Below are 19490 nucleotides of genomic sequence, written 5' to 3'. Positions count from 1 at the left end.
GGCTTTCCTCCTCCATATTAGCGCATGCACTGTGGAATGCAGGTTTTAATTGGAGACAGTTGTAGAAAGGCTAGGTCATTTTAAGTCTCCAGAGGAGATGTGGCTCAATCTGGAGGCAAAACAATACATGAGAGGTTAAAATAGACTCAGATTTGGCCCTTTCATTCTCTCACACCTCTGGCTGTTATTTGCATAGGAAGCTGAATTAACAGATTTGTATGCTGCTCCAGAATTGAGAGATTTTTATATTGTTCTTACAGATTTATCTGTAGATTCAAGATCAACAGATCTTACAGATTAATCAGTGAATTTTCTGAATCCAATCCCTGAGACAGTATCTAAATACGCCAGCAGCAACTTTTGGATGATCCACTGTTATAGAGATGGACTCTTATTGTATTTGGATCTACACTTCTAAAAAGTACCTCTTGGACACTCAAAGCTTTGGGATGATGTAGGGTATCCCAGTTGTGAACAAACCCAAATTTAAATCTGAGCTACTGCACCAGTAGATCAGTACTTTTATTCTAGTAAGGTGCATGCATGGATCTTCCTTGTCACAACCCATAATTATGAGAGGAAAGCCAGTTTCATCTATCAGTTTTGTACAGATTCAAGAGATTGTCCTTGTCCTTATTCAGTCTTGTTTGGTCCAAAATGAAGGGGGTGTTCTTGAAATTATAGCCAAATATCCTTCCCACGGGAGAGGAAAACAGAGGGGTTTCTCATCACTTCCTGGGGTGAATTACAAGAACTTCGTGAATAGATGGGGAATTTCTTTTTGAAGAAGACCCACTTTCTCCATTCCTCCTGAAGGAACAAAGACATGCAAGGGCATATTTCTTTGTGCTGTTGCCAAATAGTGGATATTTATCATCATAATTAAAGAAACAAATTGCCAAAAACAAATATTATTTGCAGATGGACTCCTCTGTCTTCTGTGAAAATTCTCTGTTTACATTTCAAATAAGTGGAAAAATAAGATTATACACTTGAAAAAGCCCCAGGCCAGCCATTAGGAGAGATAGAGGAGCTCTGAACTTTCTCCTGCAAAACACACCTGAAAGACTTTCTAATTTCTCAGCATGTTGACATTATTTAAATTCCTGTCTTCCTGAAATATAGCCAAAGCTGAAGCTCTAGCCTCCAGAAAATAAACTCTTGTTTAATAATGTGATGGGTAAACGTATCCAGGAAATGTCACAAAATAAATCTGAGATAAATTAAACAAAACTGACTTCCTTTCTTATGTCAGATGCCTCTAATTTTGGCAGCTTGGAGTAACAAAGGAAAGCAAGCAAGCACTTAGAAATGAAAATGTCTGTTTAGCATCAGTGCTGTAAAGAAAAAGGAGCACATTTCCAAATCTGTAACAGAATATATGACATATGACCTGGGTCCTCTACGCTGTACATAAACTTCTCACTGGTTTCAGTAGGAAGAACATTTCTCTTTCTTTGCAACGTTGGCTAATCTTTAGGAATTTGGGCTCAGCAGGGCTATGCTTCAGGGGATGCTGATAGTTCTCCTCCTGTATAATGCTAGATAAGCTCCCACTCCTTGACCTTTGAGGTGAGAATTTCCTACAAACCATCTGCTAAAATAACAAAGTGTTAGGATAGAAGTCAAACTGCCACCACCAACAGATCTGTGGAATTACAGATCATGGAAGTCATTTATTGACAGTAACCACTGTTTCTTCATTGATGGTGGACATGGAGATTTGGCAGTCAAGGTTTACATGGGTTGTTGATAAAGAACCTCATAAAAAAATAATATATGAAGAAAACTGCATGCATTTGGTATGAAGGAAGGGTATTTAGGGTAAAAGCAAAACATGAAAAACAAACACCGCAGTCTTCCTCTGTGATAATGAAACTTCATCTTCTTAGTTCATTAAGCACCTGGCACAGCTTTCCACTTCCTTCTCAGCAGAACTTCATTCTCTTTTGCTCCCTCCAATACAGGGCGATGCACAGACTTCTGTGAGGGCTGAATGCCATGAAGCACAAGAGGAAGGATTTGCGGGCTGCTACCTGAGCTTGTCACCCTTTGCAGATGAGCTACCCAGCTGGCTGAGCAGATGCTGGTTGAAATAAGGAAACAATTATCTTTGCACCTGGCTGAGTCGTTTAGATCTTGCTAAAATGTAGATGACCAACCATGAAAATATGCCAAATAGTGGCCAAGAATATTTAAGAGATTAAAAATGATATTTGCCTAAGACTTGTGAGTAGAGGTGATTTATTTTTTTATTATTATTTTTTGTTGTTGTTGTTAAACTTAGCCAGATTCTCCCTGAATACCGTAAGGATGCCTACTCATGTGCCATTCTAACCTTACTCATTGCTCTGGGTTAAGGTTTCATTTCTCTAAAGCACCAGATGCTTCTCAGATTACAAAGTCACATGCCCTTGTGAGTAAGCCACCCTTACCAATATATTTTGAACAGAAGTGGAAAAAAATCTGTCAAAAGTAAAGATAAGCAGGAATTAAAGAACAGAGCTTCCCTTGAAACAAACCAGGGTAAAAAGAAAAAGGTTTGTTGGCCAAGTTTTGCCCCTCTAGAGACATTAAGAATACATTTCATACATCCAAAAGCAGCCAGCTGACAGGCACTCCATCTGGCACGAGGGTGATTCTAGTTGTTCAACCATTGGTGATTCAGTGGGCAGTCTAGAGGTAGACCACTTAGAGGTAGGCTGTGTGTAAGCAGCCATATCTAATGGAGATAATGATACAAGCAGTAGAACAGCAATGGCAAATGAAAGAAAGGCCTTTGCAGCAGATAATTCAGAGGGGAAAAAGTTCTCTAATACAGCATCAGCTTTCCTCCAAAAGAAATGAGTTATATCAAACAATTTGTTCTCCCACAGAGCCCTCCATCTGGCTGGGGACTCACAGAAACTAAACATTTCCACAGCAGCCGTTGAGAAAGGAAATATCCTTCTCTTCACATGGATGTTGAAAACAAGGGGCAAAGAACGATATCCTCAGGATTATACAGAATGGAACAAAGACCAAAGAAAAACACCCAGAACGTGCTTGTTCAGCTCTGGAAGAGTTCTTGGAAGCATGAGACAGTTCCATATATTATGATCACAGAGCATCACATGGTATAAAAGAGGGGATGGGAAAGTCTCACTGCTTCCCACAGGAAACCCCACAGTAATAAGCCTGGGGAAGGAGTATTCCCAGAAGACTTCTTCCCACATCACTTATTTGAGGGGGTGGGACTTCAAACCTCAAAATATGCAGCTTGACCTGACATTCTTGTTTTTGCACAGTAAGTTTCAGGCAGACAAAGCAGCTACCCACTGAAAGCATCCTATTACTGCTGTGCAGTTCCAGAAGTTTATTTGGAGTGTATTCTGAGGCAGCTATCTCCATACCAATCTTCCCGTGTCTTGTTACAGGAGAACTAAGGCAAGCGAGCTTTCCAAGGGAGAAAGAACCCTGAAGGTCTGATTAGTGGGAGACACTGCATGGTTCCTTCCTCTGTGGGAAGAGAGGAATGCAGCCTGCATTACACTCCAAAAGTAGAGTCCCGAGGGCCAGGTATTCTTGAGTGTTTATCCTACACTTGACACTACCTGACATCCTATTGTGGTACACAGATCATGATCCACTGTGCCTCACTTTCCTCCTTGTCACCTCAGTGATATTGCTTCATAGCAGTGAAGCAGCTAAGAATGAAAATGGTAGAACTGATTTACAATAATAAAAAAACCACAACACTGTTCATTTTTCTGCAGTTTCTGTACAGCTTTGCAGTTACCCTAGGTAGGTCACTTAATGCCTGCTTTTCAAAGCAACTGAAATAAGGAAATTCCTCATTTCTTTCCTGAGTAATGATACCAATAAATGTTACACCACTTTGTACTAAATCAGCATAAAACTTCATGGCTCATATGTCTTGAAAGTGTTTATTCAACTTGTTTTTAACTGAAAGGACTGCAGCACGCTAGTGAAAAAAGGGGGAGAAAAGGAGACAGACACTGAACAAGCTGGACTTATTGTTTCAAATGACTACTGTAATCTCATAACGATGGGAAATTTCTGAAGATACTTATTTTCTTGCACATTACTGAGAATCGTAGAGACTCCCAATAAGAGCCAGAAACTTTGAAAGGAAGGGGTGTTTATATGAATGCATGAATTTAAAAGTCCAGCCAAGCACGGAACGAAAGCAAGGCGACTTCAGCCTCCAGAGAAATAACCTTCAAATCACAATTTGACAAACAATATCAACAACTATCAGAAAAGCAAGCGATCCAGCTGACTGCGGTGTTTTCATTCCCTTCTCAGCAGTGTGACCTCATCACATTCGCACTCGCACAGAATCCTATTACTGCTGCCTCAGCTGCAGAGCTGCAAGACAAAGGAAGGTTACAGACATCACTCCCCTCTGTGCCTTGCTAATCAATAGTTTTTATCTAATTTCTTTGCTTCAAGATACAGGAAAACAAGGTGCTGCATCTGAAATGAAAGGCTGGGAATAACCGAGCTTTGAGAGAATCAATAGAAAATAGAATAGCTGACAATGTCAGTCACTGAAACACTATGAAGAAATAGCTGAAGCTCCTTTAATTATCTACATGTTTGTATTTTTAACACTGACTTAGTGTCTGCAGAAATAATGGCATTATGTAAAAGCCATTCTGGTTTCAGCATTTTTTGAGCTACTGGTTAGTCTGCACTGTTTCCTTGTATTTCTATTCTGGGTGGACATTTCCCTTTTGGTGTTAGTTTAGAGCTCAGAATGAAGCATCTGATAGCTTGCTACACTCAGGTGGATAACTTACACATGACAATGCAGTGTCTGAACCCTGGCTAGCAGGATCACTGTAACTCTGCTGTTGGACAGTTAATGCAATGGACATACTCAGTGAACATACTTTTTTTCCCTAAAGTCCTAGATAATTTTTAGGAGCACCAAGTTATGTGATTTCCTTAAACGCACTAATAAAAAACATAGGAGTCCAGCATTACTTAAACAAGAACCAAGAGACTTCTTTCCCTTTCTTAAGGGAAAGAAGTAGTCCACAGTTCTCTGACTCAGAAGAGAACAATACATCAGAATTAAGAGATGTAAAATGGAAGTGCCAACTTTAAGCGTACTCTGTCTCCTCCGGAGCACTGAAGGGCTTCTCTCAACTAAAGCATGCAGAGAAAAGCTGATAAGAAGGCTACACAGCCCACTCCAATTGCCTCAGTGGCTCTCCAGAGAGTCTTCCACATGGACTATCAACAGCAGCACAAACCCACTCCTTTCCCCCATCTCAAACTCTAATAGTGTTCCTGTGGGAAGTCATTAATTCCTTACAGCTGGTGGATCTCTGCACTCCTGACAGGCAGCTGTGTTACTGCGTCCTCCCCTGCTCCCCCAAGGGTGAATTAATACTTTCCCAACAGCCCCTTCGCCAAACCAGCGTGCACTGCTACACATGCTCTTGCTTTGCTCTGGCATTTTGTGTCCTAGGCAGCAGGAGGGACTTTGGAATGGAACACACCCATCCAGACCACGCTCACCAGAACCCCTCTTTGAATGCTTTACACCTAAGGGACTTCAAGGTCACAAAGATAGAACTTACCAAGCATTTACAATGTTCCTGGGGTATGTGTGCATCAGTCTATGCAAGACTGAGAAACAGGGCACCTATCATACATCCATGCTGTTCAGGGATCCTGAACTGAGCCATTCTCGTACCTGCTTCCCCTAGGTTTTCTCAGTCAGTTCCTGCCATGTTGCAAGGTGCAGCAGCAGCCAGTTCTTTCTGCTAAAAACAAGGGCAGAGAAATCCCCTTTATCCAACTGGTTAAGGTTTAGCTTGGTCAGGGTGCAGACAGACTTTTCTTTTTTGTTTGGAGGGATTCAAACTCACTTTTCCACGTTCCTGGCCGCCATCCTGAGGCTCCTTGCTCAGGGCTGGGCATCCCACGAAGGGGGCAGGCAATGAGGGCTCACTGTTTTGGCATCCACAGAAGACTTTGGGCCTGGGTCTGAGGAGGGCTTGTTGCCCCATTGTCAGCTCATGCTGCTTTTAGAACAGCATCTTAATGCTTATGCTGGAGAAATTGTGAAATCAAGGGAATGCCGAATTTCTTCTGTCACTAAAAGCAGCTCTTGCATATAAACTGTAACTGCTTCACAGCTGAGACTTCTCAGCCAGAGTAAAACATTGTTTTTCAGTAAACCATGAGATTTAATTTTTGTATAATTATGTATAATTAATATGGTTAGCATATAGCATCTACAACCTCCCAAAAATGCAGTGCAAGCGCCAGCTACTTCAAGACTCTTACTTCACAGCAGCTTGCAATCCTATTTTGGATTGCTGTGAGTTTGCTCTAGAAGGGATTGCTTTAATTTAAGATTTTAACTGTAACAGTCTATAAAACTCATTTAGAATGATGGACGTTTAATGGATAAACCATTTTTTCCTGGATTGACCTTTCATAAATCTGTCACTAGCCAGGATTTTAAATAAAAATACCCCTTTAATATAACAGAAAACTATTCATGTTAAACAGTAATCAGTTTTCTTATTCTTTCTTTCTTTGCGGGCCATAGAACTGCTTGCAGTATTGGTAACTGGACACAGTAAAGTGCAAGAGTGAAGACAGATGGATAACCACTAACAACTCCAAAGCTGAGGTGCAGTAAAGGCAAGAACTGCTCTACAGCATACATTTGTACAGTTGCTTGGCTGATGCTTTAATGCTAACCTGGCACAAAGATCAGCTGCTTACCCAGGGAAAACTACCAACACAAGCAATTCTTGATTTCCAGACTTATAGTAAATTCAATTTAATTTTGGTAAAGTTTCAGGGTTTTTTTTAAGAAAAAAGGAGACATTTTTCAAAATGTCAAAACATTTCATGTTGACATTTTTAATGTGAAATGTTTGTCTCAGAAATGCCAAAAAGAATCATTTTGACATTTTCCTAATTGAAAGATTTTTTAAATTGGCATTTTTTATTCAAAAGTTCAGGTAATATTTTTTAAAAATCACCTTCTTAATTGAAAGCTAAATAGCTCAAAAATGAAATACTTCATTTCAGATCAAATAAAATATTTCCCATTGATCAAATACTACTTTAGTATTTCTCCAAAAAGCTCAGTTTTGTTGGAACTCACAACAGTTTTTGTATTGGTTTTTATTAATTAAAAGAAAGAGAGGGAGAGAGAGAAGTATTTTCTAAATTAAGAATTGGTGCTTAGTAGATTTCTTGTTCTGTTTTCTCTTAGTCGGGTTCATAAATGTGTTCTTGCATCTTAATAAATGATTGTCCATCATCTGAATGACATTAGATAACGAGTAGTTTTTACTCCACCTCAAATGTGAGATCAAATATTTAACTTAAGCTTCTTTAGCTGATGGATTTTATTTTGCATTCGCGACAGTGTGTTTTTTGTTAAAGTTTATTCACCACCAGAGGGTTCAGTTCACACATACATCTGTGGCTTGGTTTCAGTTGGGGAATGGCCACAGTTTTATATTTATAAAGCTATATTAGAACTTGGGAGAGAAGCCTAAATATTTTTCCTGAAATAACATCAGCCAACGAAGTTATGAACTTGAAATCTGGAGATAAATTAAATTAATTAGTGGATGAGCTGGGCCAATGCATTGTTTTATTCCTTAATGGTGAAATCTCAGGCTACAGAAAGTTAGAAATCCATTGAAATTTCATGCCCACTGTCTGATTTATTTTTTGCTAGGTTTCATTCAGAGGTGTCTAAAGCTATCTGAAAGCTGTGAGTTGGTTTCATGGAGATATTGCCCTCTATGGAGAGTGGATTGAGTTGCAGATGTTTGAAAATGATCAGTTCTAAAATCTGGACTTCAAAGAGGGCTAGGGTAGGGGACCAGGGTAAGAGGAAGAAAATAAGAAAGAAGCCACACATCTTGAATTGCCAGAGAAGTATCACAGTAATCTAGCAATCTGTAAGTTTCTAAGTGGATAAAGAAGTGTAAAATTTAACCTGACCCAGAGATTTGTTAGCATCAAAGGAGGAGATCCTAACTTTTCCTCCCTCTGTTGCATTTCTACTGGTTATTTTATACGTGGTCAATCTCTAACTGATGTAGGAAGTCTGCTCCAGATAAGAAAAAAGGAGTAGATTCCACACTGACATTAGTAACATAAATGTTTCATATGGTTCTCAAAACTAGATGGGGAAAACATAGTCAAGGTCTATAAAGGGGATGAAATACTGGTTGTAATATCTTCTGCGGGTAGTAATGATCCGCAGTTCACTGGAAGGATATAGGATGTAGGGTAAAATCCTTCATCTTTTACCAGACAATATTTTCACTGTATATTTTGGTGGTAGAATACAGTATATACATACTCAATTTACTGATGAGACCACTGTAGAAGAATATCAAGTGTATTGGATAAAGGTGTGAAAGAATGAATGAAAAAATAAGCTCAGTAAGGAGACATACAAGACTTTAGAGTTAAGCAAGAACAGCAAGTTACCCACAGAACACTCAAGAGATCAAAGAAGAATCTAGATGTTACCACAGATCACAGGCTGAGAAAAATCAAATAACTTCCTATGAATTTTTGGAAAGTGGCATCACTTCCAGGGCATGGGAAGCCATCTTTAAGGTCAACTGATCACTCCCAAGGCCTTGCCTTGAGCCCTGTGTTCAGTATGGTACTTCCAGAAGGCTGCAGACCACTGGGAGTGAATCCAAAGGAGTGCTATAAAAGAAATTCAAGTAAGGAAGTCTTAGTGGAACATACGTTGCTTAGGGTAGAGAGGAAGAGATGGGAGGAAGATAGGAGAACACTCCGCACAAAAGTAAATCTGTAGGCAATAAACTGTTCTTCATGTCCACTTTTATCTGGACAAGAAATAAGGAAGTTAAATGGCATCAAGGAATGTGTCACATGAATGAAAACTATTATTAATTAATTATCATTATTAATTTATTCATACTATACAGTAGGCCTGCCAACATGGTGCATAACATTGCCAGGTTGTGGGCACTTACGGTTAGTTACCACTAATAAAGTTCACCCCAGGGACCAATTCTGAACATCAGCCAGCTGCTGTAGTCTTTCTTTTATTTTAAAAAGTTGCCTTACTTGCTCAGACCTATGAATGAAAGCATTCTACATGTCCAGTGTTGAACCAGTAGTCTTATGTCCTTTTAGTTATTTGCTGATGGAAGTGAGTAGACATGACAGCTGTTTTGTTCCATTGTTTGGGTACAACTTGGCTGAGAGAAGCAGCACAACAGGGCTGGTGATTTGGGCTCTGCTGAAGCACTAGAGCACTGACTACTCTTTTCGATTGCAATTTGATTAAAGCTAGCAGATATTCATTATGATTAATAGGGAATCTCAATAGTTACATTTGATTTTACCAAAGCCCACTACTTACATAAATTTGTTTATAAATTTTTATCTCAGTGTCACCTCCAAAAGATTTTCAAAGGAGAGAGAGAAAGGAGGAATACATGTTTGAGTCCCGTTCAGTACTAGAGTCTGGGAACATAGAGCATCAGAAGTCTACTTAAGACTCGGTACAATTTCATTTGTATTTCCAAATCTCGGGGAAAATAAAATAAAAAAATTAAAAAAAAAGGAAAATTCAGGAGTTGAATTGATGCTTTGTCAGACAATTAACTTGAGGCATAGTTGGACTTGAGAAGACAAGGGGTTAAGATCCTAGGCAGAGTAACAGTGAATTACAGAGTTAAATGGATGGCACAAACATCAGCCAGGATCAACATCTATAATGAATATCTATTCTCTACACTGATTCCTTGTACCCTTTTCCTAAGCACCATTCCATCTAGAAACATGCAGAGTAGGAAAGATCTGCATGTCTGGTCTTTTTTTCTGTTAAAAGGAAGAATTTAGCAGCAATTAAACTCTGAATTTTAACAATTATTTCATTTTAAACAAAACTTAGAAATTCAAAAAGATTCATTATAAATTTCTAAATTAAACATCCCTCTTTTCTGTTTGAGGTCAGTTTTTGTTTCAGAGTTTTTAAACATTTGTTTAAAATGCACATTTTACAGCGCTAAGCAGAATAACAGTGCTCTCCAAAGAACTGAAAGCTTAAGAAATTTCATGTCAGTGAAAATTTGAAAAAAAAATAAAATAAAATATCACAGAATTTCATTTCATTCATTTCCCATCCAAGTTCTGCCAGGAAACTAGCAGTGCTGGATTTCCACCATCTCTAAAAATACTGGAGAAAACTCCATGGTTGTGATTCATTAAGGCAATACCCACATAGCTGTGGGTAGGTCTTGTCTCACCTAGTCTGAGACAACTACAGTGTTGAAATCCCTGTCTGAGCTCGTCATCACAGCTTCCTTTAATGTCAGCATGCTTGTGTGATGCATTATTTTATGGCAGGCATCTTAAATAGGTCACATGCATCCTATTTTTCTCTACTGGCAATGAAGGGAATCTAGTTCAGGTGGTGACTTTGCCTTGCTGATGTCTTATGCTAAGCATTCAAGCATTCATATTTCTATATAAATGAAACTGTGATAACATTAGGAGTCAGACTCAAAAGGTAACACTCAGCATATGGTAAGACAAGCACAATGAAAGCAATGTCTACAGGAGGTGTAATTCACTGAAGACTGGACTCTCTTCACCACCTACTAAATGGGACCTGGAGAATCTTCTCCAGGGCACATTCCTGTCCATCTGCTTTCTTTAATGTTGTGTCAGCTTTTCATTTGTTGCTAAAGGCAGGGATATGTAGGTTCTTTGATAGTTTTGCTTTCTGTAGCCCCGAGGGTTTCAGCACAAAAATGAGATTTCATTTGGACACTGAAAAGACAGAAAATGTGTAAAAAATTGTAGGGAAGTCCTCAAGGTTGCTGGATTAACTTCCTGTTGCTACAACTGACAATGATTTATCCTGGTTGTTAAAATTCTGCTGGTAACTGTTACACAGTGAAGGCAACTATGCTCTCACTGCCATGACAGAATTTTCCAAAGCCAAGCATGAATCTCTTTCTCTTGGCATTCTTCAGATTATGTTTCTAGTAACATGCACGAGGGAAATAAAATCTTTAGCCTTGCTATCTTGACATCTTCATGTAGGTCATTTACTCTTTCACCTGGTGAAATTCTGTGAGCTCCTTAAAAATCACAATTGACAGAAATCACTCAGTGCCTATGAAGTAGTATCTCCACTCAATAGATGGAAACAAATGACACGGCATTGCTTGCATTCTTTCACCTCAACCTCATTTACCCAACGGAATGTCAGTGTTCTGGCTTTCCAAGCAATTCCTCTGAATTTAGAAGCTAGTAACATAAAATATGTGAAGCCACTACTTAGAATGTACGAACAAACCCTTTAGACTAAATGAGGAGTATTTCTTTTTCTCTCATGTGGTGGATGGTGTTGGATAAAGCAAAAGGCACAGTGAACTGATCTATAAAAATATACCATAGGGATGTATTGGAGGAAAGAATATGGTCAGTGACGGAGTGCTGAAAGCCATGAGTTAGCAGTGGAGCAGACAGTGGTTCCACACAGTGGGATTCCATACAAATGTGGTTATTTTGCTGCAGATGTGCACTGGCTCAGATGGAGCCAGACTGACCACAACTCCTCCTGAAATACAGTCAACCCACCCCCATAATGAAGATTGATTAACCTGAGGCCTAAACTCTATACTCATCATTATTATCATCAACAACAATAAGTTAAAAATCCTTCTGAAGCCTTTTGATGGTGATTGTCCACAGTCTCAGAGGAGTTATCGACAGAAAAACTCACTGTTAAATTACTGATGTGATAAGGGGCAAGTGATTAAAATTTCATCAAAATAATTCAAAACAGGATACCTTTTTTTTAAAAGAAGTGTATGAACTGAAGTTTTTTTAACATCTTCCTATCTTTGTACCACTTCTCACACAGACTACAGTCAGTGGCAAATGACAATTGCCCTCTTCAGAAAAACAGAGCCCTTTCTCCAATGACTAGTACTTAATTAACTCTGGCACATGGGTAGTGACAAAGAATCTGAGGGACAGGTCAGAGCGTGTGCACTATAAAGGCACAGACCAAAATGACAAACATGCTCCAGAAGATAGGAAAGTTCTGAAAGGCTTCTCTGCTGAAGTATTCATCTTCTGTTCAAGTCAAATGGTTTATCTAGGTCTCAAAGACTATTTATTTGATATGCATTATTCCACTTCAGGTTCACTGTAGGAGCTATTGGTGCCTTAGAAAATGAGCTCCTAACTACAGAACAGTTCTGGGACTCTCCTTCCTGATCCCTGAAAAGATAACAGAATCCTGTCTTTCTTTGACTGTGGTTCTTGTTTGCTGCATGGAGCACCTGCGCAGTCCCTGTAAGCACAGAGACAGAGACTGGCTCACCTCCAGTTGTGCCCTTTCCTGTAAGATATTACAGTGAGGAATTCATCTGTGAAGAAGACACGCTGTATTTGCTCCTTCTCCCACCTTGCTGCTCAGCTCATGGATCAGCTCAGGAGTTGTTTCAATGAAGACAACCAAGAGTGATGAAACAAGGAGGAAATCTTCGCCACAAAAAAGGGGAAAGTGTGGCAAACCAGCCAACTTATAAAGATGTGAATTAGACTTCCAAGGCTTGGGAAGACAAAAGAAAGAGAAAAGCTGCCTCAGAATCCAGGAAGGATCTTTACCTCTTTGTTTGGTGAATTATAAAGGATGTCTGAACATCACTCAGAGCAGTAACAAGTCTAATACATACATAACTTCAGCCAAATCTGCCAGCCATCACGTCCCATGAATTTGCATTGAAGCTTAGTTGCCTGGGATTTTTTTTTAATGGTGAGCATATTCAGTTCACTATATATTCTCATTGTGTAACCATCTATCCATCATCTAGTATATGCACAGCTATAAAAGCACAAACCAGATCGTCATTGTTATTTTTTGAGAAAACATTCCTTTGTTCAAGTGCAAAGCTTTGTCTCCTTCAGTTGTACTGGGTTTTAGTTATTCTAAAATCTGACTTTATAAAAACCTTCTGCAAAAGCAGATAAAATGAAGGCTCTCTCTGTGTAGGAGTGATTAGTATTCCATAGTGTTGCAGTACATTTTCATACAGATTTTTTGTGTGTTTTTCCCCCTTCAGAATAGTACATTTGTGGGCTCTATGTATCTTAAAATAGATTGACGATAACATTTTTTTAAATCTACACTTGGGCCCCTTAATTATGCACATTTTCTGCAACTTTTGAAGGAGGATTATTCACACTGGGGAGACAAAATGTCGGCAACTAAATTTCTGGGGCCAAAATAAAGTAACATTCTTTGGAAAGAAAGCTGAAAATATTCAGCTCCTATGTGCTTTTTCTTCCTAGGAATGTAAACACAGCAAATATTAGCAGTTTAATTATTTCTGCAATATGTTTGTGGAAAATAGATATTTCCAGATGACATAATTGTCATAATGACAAGGACATGGCTTTGCAGCAAGCTCAGTATCTCCTGAGAAGCGCTGAGCACTCAGTGCGATTCTCATTGCAGTTGGTGGCAGTTGCAGTTGCTCAGCACACTGGAGAATCAGGCTTTGATTACCTTGCAGTTCATAAAAAATTTCAAAAAAATATATGAGACTGTTGCAAAGCCTGGGCCTCATATGCGTCACTGGAGCACTCAAGTGAGATATGGCATTGAGACCTGAGCAAATATTTAAAACAGAAGCAACTCAAGGTGCGCAAGCCAACCAAGGTGATGCTGGAGTTGATCCAGTGCCTAACATCAGGTTAAAAAATGTAAAAAGAAAACAAGGCCAAAAAGCCAAAAACTATTGTATTGACCCTTGCTTTTGGATAGAGCCCCTCTAAAAAAAAAATCAATTTTTTCTCTTCTGTTCACATATGTTTTATTTATAATTTAAAATATATATATTTTAAATTCTTGTTGGCCATGAGCAGCATTTTCCTTTCCTTTTTCTTCATGGACATTATATACATAAGCAATTGCCTTTAACCCCAGGATCATTTCATTGACTTCAACAGTATTTACTAATATGTTTAGAGTTAGGCACATGCTTAATTATCCAGTAAAAAAAAGGGACCTTAAATAGTTCTCCGATACGGGAAGGCTGTTTTAGGTTAACTATAAATATGATTTGCCTTGTGGGAACCTTTGTCTCACTTCCATGATTGAGGGCAAACCATAATGGAGTAATGGACAGATAATGCACTTAACTCCACTTTTTACAACAATATTTTATTGATTTAACTGAAAATCTCAAGTCTGTGGATTTGCTCTCTATAATGCCAGCCAATAACTGTGCTAAAGGAAAATGAAGGAAGGGAGAGTGGCAGGGAATACCAACATTTCACTCTAAAATTTTAACCCTTTCAGGTCTTTATTCTTTTTCAAACTCTTTTGTTTCAAAAGATGGAATGAAACAAAGCCTGAAGCATTTCTTTGGCAGACCAATTGGAAACACAGATAGAGAAGAAAGGCAAACAGAGACAGCCCAATTTATGTCACAGCTCACTACATTAGAGAATGTCTAAGCCCTGAATTTTTTCTCTGTTCGTGCCAGCACTCCTTTGATGATTACTTTATCTGAAAAAGATAAGACATTATGAATTTGATTATGGCATCACTCCATGTGGTTTGACAGAGCCTCAAGCACATTGGCAAATTGCTGTCTGAGCAGTTCCATTATTATTGCATAGCATGGCTCAGAGTTAAGGACTAAGCTGTAATAAATATAGAATTAAAAAAAAAACACACAAAAACAACCACCACAACAGTCACTCTTTGCCTTTAAAGAAATTACTCTTTTAAAGTTACAGTGTCTTCCCATTACTTGCAATGTCATTCAGTAAAACATTAATAATTGCTGTCCTGAGTATTACCTGTAAACTCAAAGCAATCCCAGAGCCCAGCTCTGCAATGCTGAAATGTCATTTCTGACCACCTTTGAAGAGTTTAATCAGTACTTAAATTGCATGGGACTGACAAGGAGAACTGTTGACAGCAGTTGCTTTGAGGCTGATCATACAATTTTCAAGCTGAATGTTAGGACTGTGAAGTATTTTAAGTAGAACAGTACAGTAACTGTAATTTTAACAAGAAGAACATTTTATGTGTTTGGGTTTTTTTCTGTGCATTAGTCTGGAATTTAGGCACTTAATAGTCTCTTAGTTTAAGGACTTCAGCCTCAGTACAAAGAAAACCAACATACATTACGATTCAGGGTAGGTCATTGGAAGAGCAAACGCATACATCACTGCCACTAGAAGTTCAGAAAACTGATTATGTATCATTATTATGCCTTGAAAACACAGGGCTATAGTCAGAGAGAAGTTGAAGGAATTCTGAACCAGGACCATTTAAATTTACTTCTGATCCTTCCTTCTGTAGAGACCTAAAAGCAAAGAGCAACAAAGTTTGTGGAAGACCTTACATGTAAGTCAAAGACATCCCACCCAAAGCAGGAAGCTCTGTGTACACAGTTAATTTGACTTGTCAGTATGCAGTAATCTGTTTGGAAAACAGTGGTTTGTAGCCCTTCAGCTAGGATATGGCCATAACAGAAGCTTTGTTTTCAGCCACATCTGGGAGAGCACAAACTTCCAGGATGGAGTAGGAGCTGAGAGGAGTGGAGGAGGACGATTTTAAATAAGAGGGAAATGACTTCTTCTTCTTTTTTTTTTTTTTTAAGTTTCTTTCAGAAAAGCAGTCACTGCCTTCAGCTACCATGTTCAGTGCAAGTGCTGGTAGAAATCCAAGACTGGACACGGCCAAAGCAAGGGGGCACATCGGGGAGAGCAGCTTCATCAGTGGGAAGCAGAAAATTTAACTCATGAGTACAGGAACAACATGAAGTGAGACAGGGAAAGAGTAACTGCTCACTTCTGTTCCATGTGTGTGTAACCCAAAGGTGAAATCCTTTGTTAACTGGCAAGTAACCTTCTTATTTTGCTTCATTAAAGGCAAAGCAGAAATCTCCCACGGTATCTTGAAAGATGCCAAAATATGGTCATATATCTCAAATGGACTGGTACTCATAGACTCAGCTGATCTGAGAAGCAGTTAACAAGTAAAGCAAGAGAAGTAAGGCCAAACAAAGGAGGGAAAGAACTTATCTACTGATGGAGTGGAGATAAGCACTGCAGATGGCAGTTGCAGAGCAACCAGAAGCACATGCCTGTGTATCTATGTGTGAGACATGTGGTTACACGTATGTCCTTCACTTCTCAGGACTTAGACATGCTACTATTTCCTAAGAAGGTTCCTCCTGATTGATCCAGGTGCAAAAATGTTACAAGTGATAACAGGTCTTGGTCTGATTGTTTCCCAAAGCTTAGAGCTCATTGCATGAGACACAGGTACTGCAGCAGCCTGCGTGCAGGGTTCTGTTCCTGTTCAGTGAAGGCCTCCTCCTAGAAATCCCTTGTACCTGTGCAGCTTTCCTGGGCCTGCTTTGGCATTTCAGGGTTGCATGCCCCAAGCTCGGGCTGTCTGCAGAGCTCGCTTCCTTCTCAGCTGACATGGTGTGCATGAAGCCAAGGCAAAGAGGCCCCTCAGCTTTGATGTGCCTCACTAGGAGCCAAGAAAAGTGTATAGAGAGTATTTTAATAATTAAGAATTATGGATATGAAAGCAAAGCTATTAGCATTGCCAAGTTTGGCGATGGTCTTTGAAACAAACTCTGTCAAAATGCGTTTCTAAGAAGAAATTATGTTATAAATTATTTTTATGGAATGTTCCAAAGTTAAATGAATATTTAGGTTGCAGTTCATGAAAACCTCCCTCTTTTGAAAAAAAAAAATGTTTTCATTTTTTAGATTTCTCTTTGTCAGCATTTCTAACAGTAAAAATGACAAACTTTCATGGGTAGGTGCCAATGGAGACAGCTGTATTTTATTATTGAATACTTCTGGTGCTTAGTTTGGCACCAGTCCTGTTTATATTGCTAGTAAGATTTCATGCAAGCCTTTGCAAGGTCTTGTGTTTAAACTTAAATGTCTGATATGGTTTGTAATTGATTCCACCCAGTTCCTTCCCTCCTCCTTCTCAGTCCATTTTGTAGAAGAGAATTTATCACTGTGTGGGGAACACAGACCTTCCAGTTCTGCAAATTCAAAGAGAAAAATTCCATAGCAAGATCCTAGAAACCTCCGTTATGATTCTCTTTAGCTGCTAAGGGAATGTAACCATCCCCACTGTTCCTGCCCTTGGATTCTTATTTTTGATGTGTTTTGAATAACTAACTTTTCTCAAAAGTTAAATCAAACAAATCTATCTGCTTCCCAACTTAAAGCAAAAATCTAGCTATTGGTCTATCCCCTGTTCCCTGATTTTTTTTTCTCTTCTGCCATAAACTCTATGCTCACTATGGCTAAACCATGCTTGCATGGGTGGCAGTGAAAATGAAAAAACAACTTCATAAATATGCCTTACATAGGAAGATGGTTTGCTTTGGTGCCTTTCTGCAAAACACCGTAGGGGTGAACTTCACTTCTCTCAGGGCTCATGCAGCACAAGTCATTAAGGTCAGAGGATTTGTTTTATGGAGTGAACTTCGGAAGGGAGAAGAGGAAAGAGGGTTTGTTAAAACCCATCCACTAAAGCTCCAGCATGGTAAACAAGACATATTTGTTTGTCTTGGTCTGGTCTAAACATAACCAAATATAAACCAGAAATAAAATACTCACTGGCCGATTTAGCATGTAGCGAGCTACTCCTGATGAGTAGTTAGTCAGTGAACTGCATTTGGCCTTGCTTGCCTGTGACACAACCTCTGTGACTGCCAGCCTGATCACACCCCTTCTACCATGGCCGTGTTGTGTCGCAGAACTGCTGGCCTGAAATGCTCTTATTGGCATTTGCCAGTACAGTAAGTATTGCAACATTCATGTTTCTGGCTGGGATTTTTAGCATTTCTGCACTACAAGAGCTGACAGTGTGCCATATTTTGCAGTGTTCTGATCTTGTTCCTATCAGATCAAGCACAGAATTTCATAATATTTAAAATTAGGTATTGCTTTTGCCTTGTTTTATATCAAAACAGCTTCCATGCCTCTCAAAAACTCCTTAAAATGGGTTATTCAGCTCAGATCCCCATGTTACACTGCATTCTGTGGTGGGCCCACGTTAAAACTAAAAACTTCCTTACTTTAAATCTTGTTAGATTGAGCTGCAAGTATAGCTTAACAAATGTCTGTATAGCCATAGCTGGGATGACAATGTGTTTCTGCAGAGGAAGAAAAACTATACGGGGCTTTAAAAGTCAGTGTTTCTCTCCCACCCACCATAAAATCTGTCTAGAAACTTCTTGTAGCCATAAAACTATGAAGATAATTGCACATGGTATGTTTGTCCTTCAAGGGAAATGGAAGAATATTATATAGATCTCAATACAGAAAGGAGGTTATAATTGCATGCTACGCAGATATCATTCGTGACAGAATTACAACAAATATCATATGCCAGTAACTCAGACTAAGAGCTGCAGTGTTTAGCTAATCTCTCTCTCACGGGGTGAACAGAAGATGGTGCATCAGTAAATTGGCACCAGAGTCTAATTAGTGTTCTCATTCAGCCTACTAAGTAGGAAGAGATGGCAGAAGAAGTAGATAATATTCGACAAGCAGATCTGGATTAATATAAATTGCAGACCCAAGGATCTCTGGAGTGCAAAACAGAAGCTAAAATTTTATCCAGCTTCATCACACTAGAAGGCAAAACAGAAGTCTTAGTCTTAAAACATCTTTTGCCATCATGGGTATGTAGCTAAACGAGCCCATGTTTCCTCTAAGTGTTTATTTCACCTTCTGCTATGCAGGAAGGGGGGAAGTAAGGCTAGGGCTGGGATAATAACTTGCCCAGAAACATTTTTTTGAGCTAAAGGTCAGGTAAAGATCCAGGAGAAGCAGTTTTCAGAGGAATGCAGCTCTGAGTAAGAATTCCCACATCCAGCTCCCACTCCCATCTTGAAGGGGATGATTAGCTGAAGATTCCTGATGAGTGTAGGTGTTTGTAACAAGTCAGAGAGAGAGAGAGAAGTGATTTATTAGGTCATTTAGCCCAGTCTAGCACCACTGCGTGGATAGGTCAATACTTCAGATTTCACACAGGTCTCTTAGGCAGTGTGAAGAATACAACAGAAGCATAATGAAGTTCTCTTCCCTTGGAAGGTGGACAGCTTTGCTGTGATTCAGCATTTGTCCAACTTGCTGGACAGCATTCAAGATTCCTGCCTGTTATAAAAGCTTCTCTACAGGCCTGCCTCAAAGCAGATAAGCCTTTTGATTTTAACATTTAAGGAAAGGAATAACATGCCAATTCCTGACTGGGGGAAGATAAAACAACCATTTTGTTGGACCAAGGTATCATTTCAGACTCCTAGACTGAAGGTGCATCCAGTAGGGCCTTGACATGATACACAATTTGACAAGAAGCAGGTTTATTGATTGAACATCTGCCAGGTAAGTAGGCTTTGCTGAGAAATAACTCTGGTAAAGAG

This window comes from Cyrtonyx montezumae, unplaced genomic scaffold, assembly GCF_038088225.1.
Source record: "Cyrtonyx montezumae isolate F1298 unplaced genomic scaffold, pur_monq_1.0 scaffold_9, whole genome shotgun sequence".
Lineage (NCBI taxonomy): Eukaryota > Metazoa > Chordata > Aves > Galliformes > Odontophoridae > Cyrtonyx > Cyrtonyx montezumae.
This window is presented reverse-complemented; position numbering follows the sequence as displayed.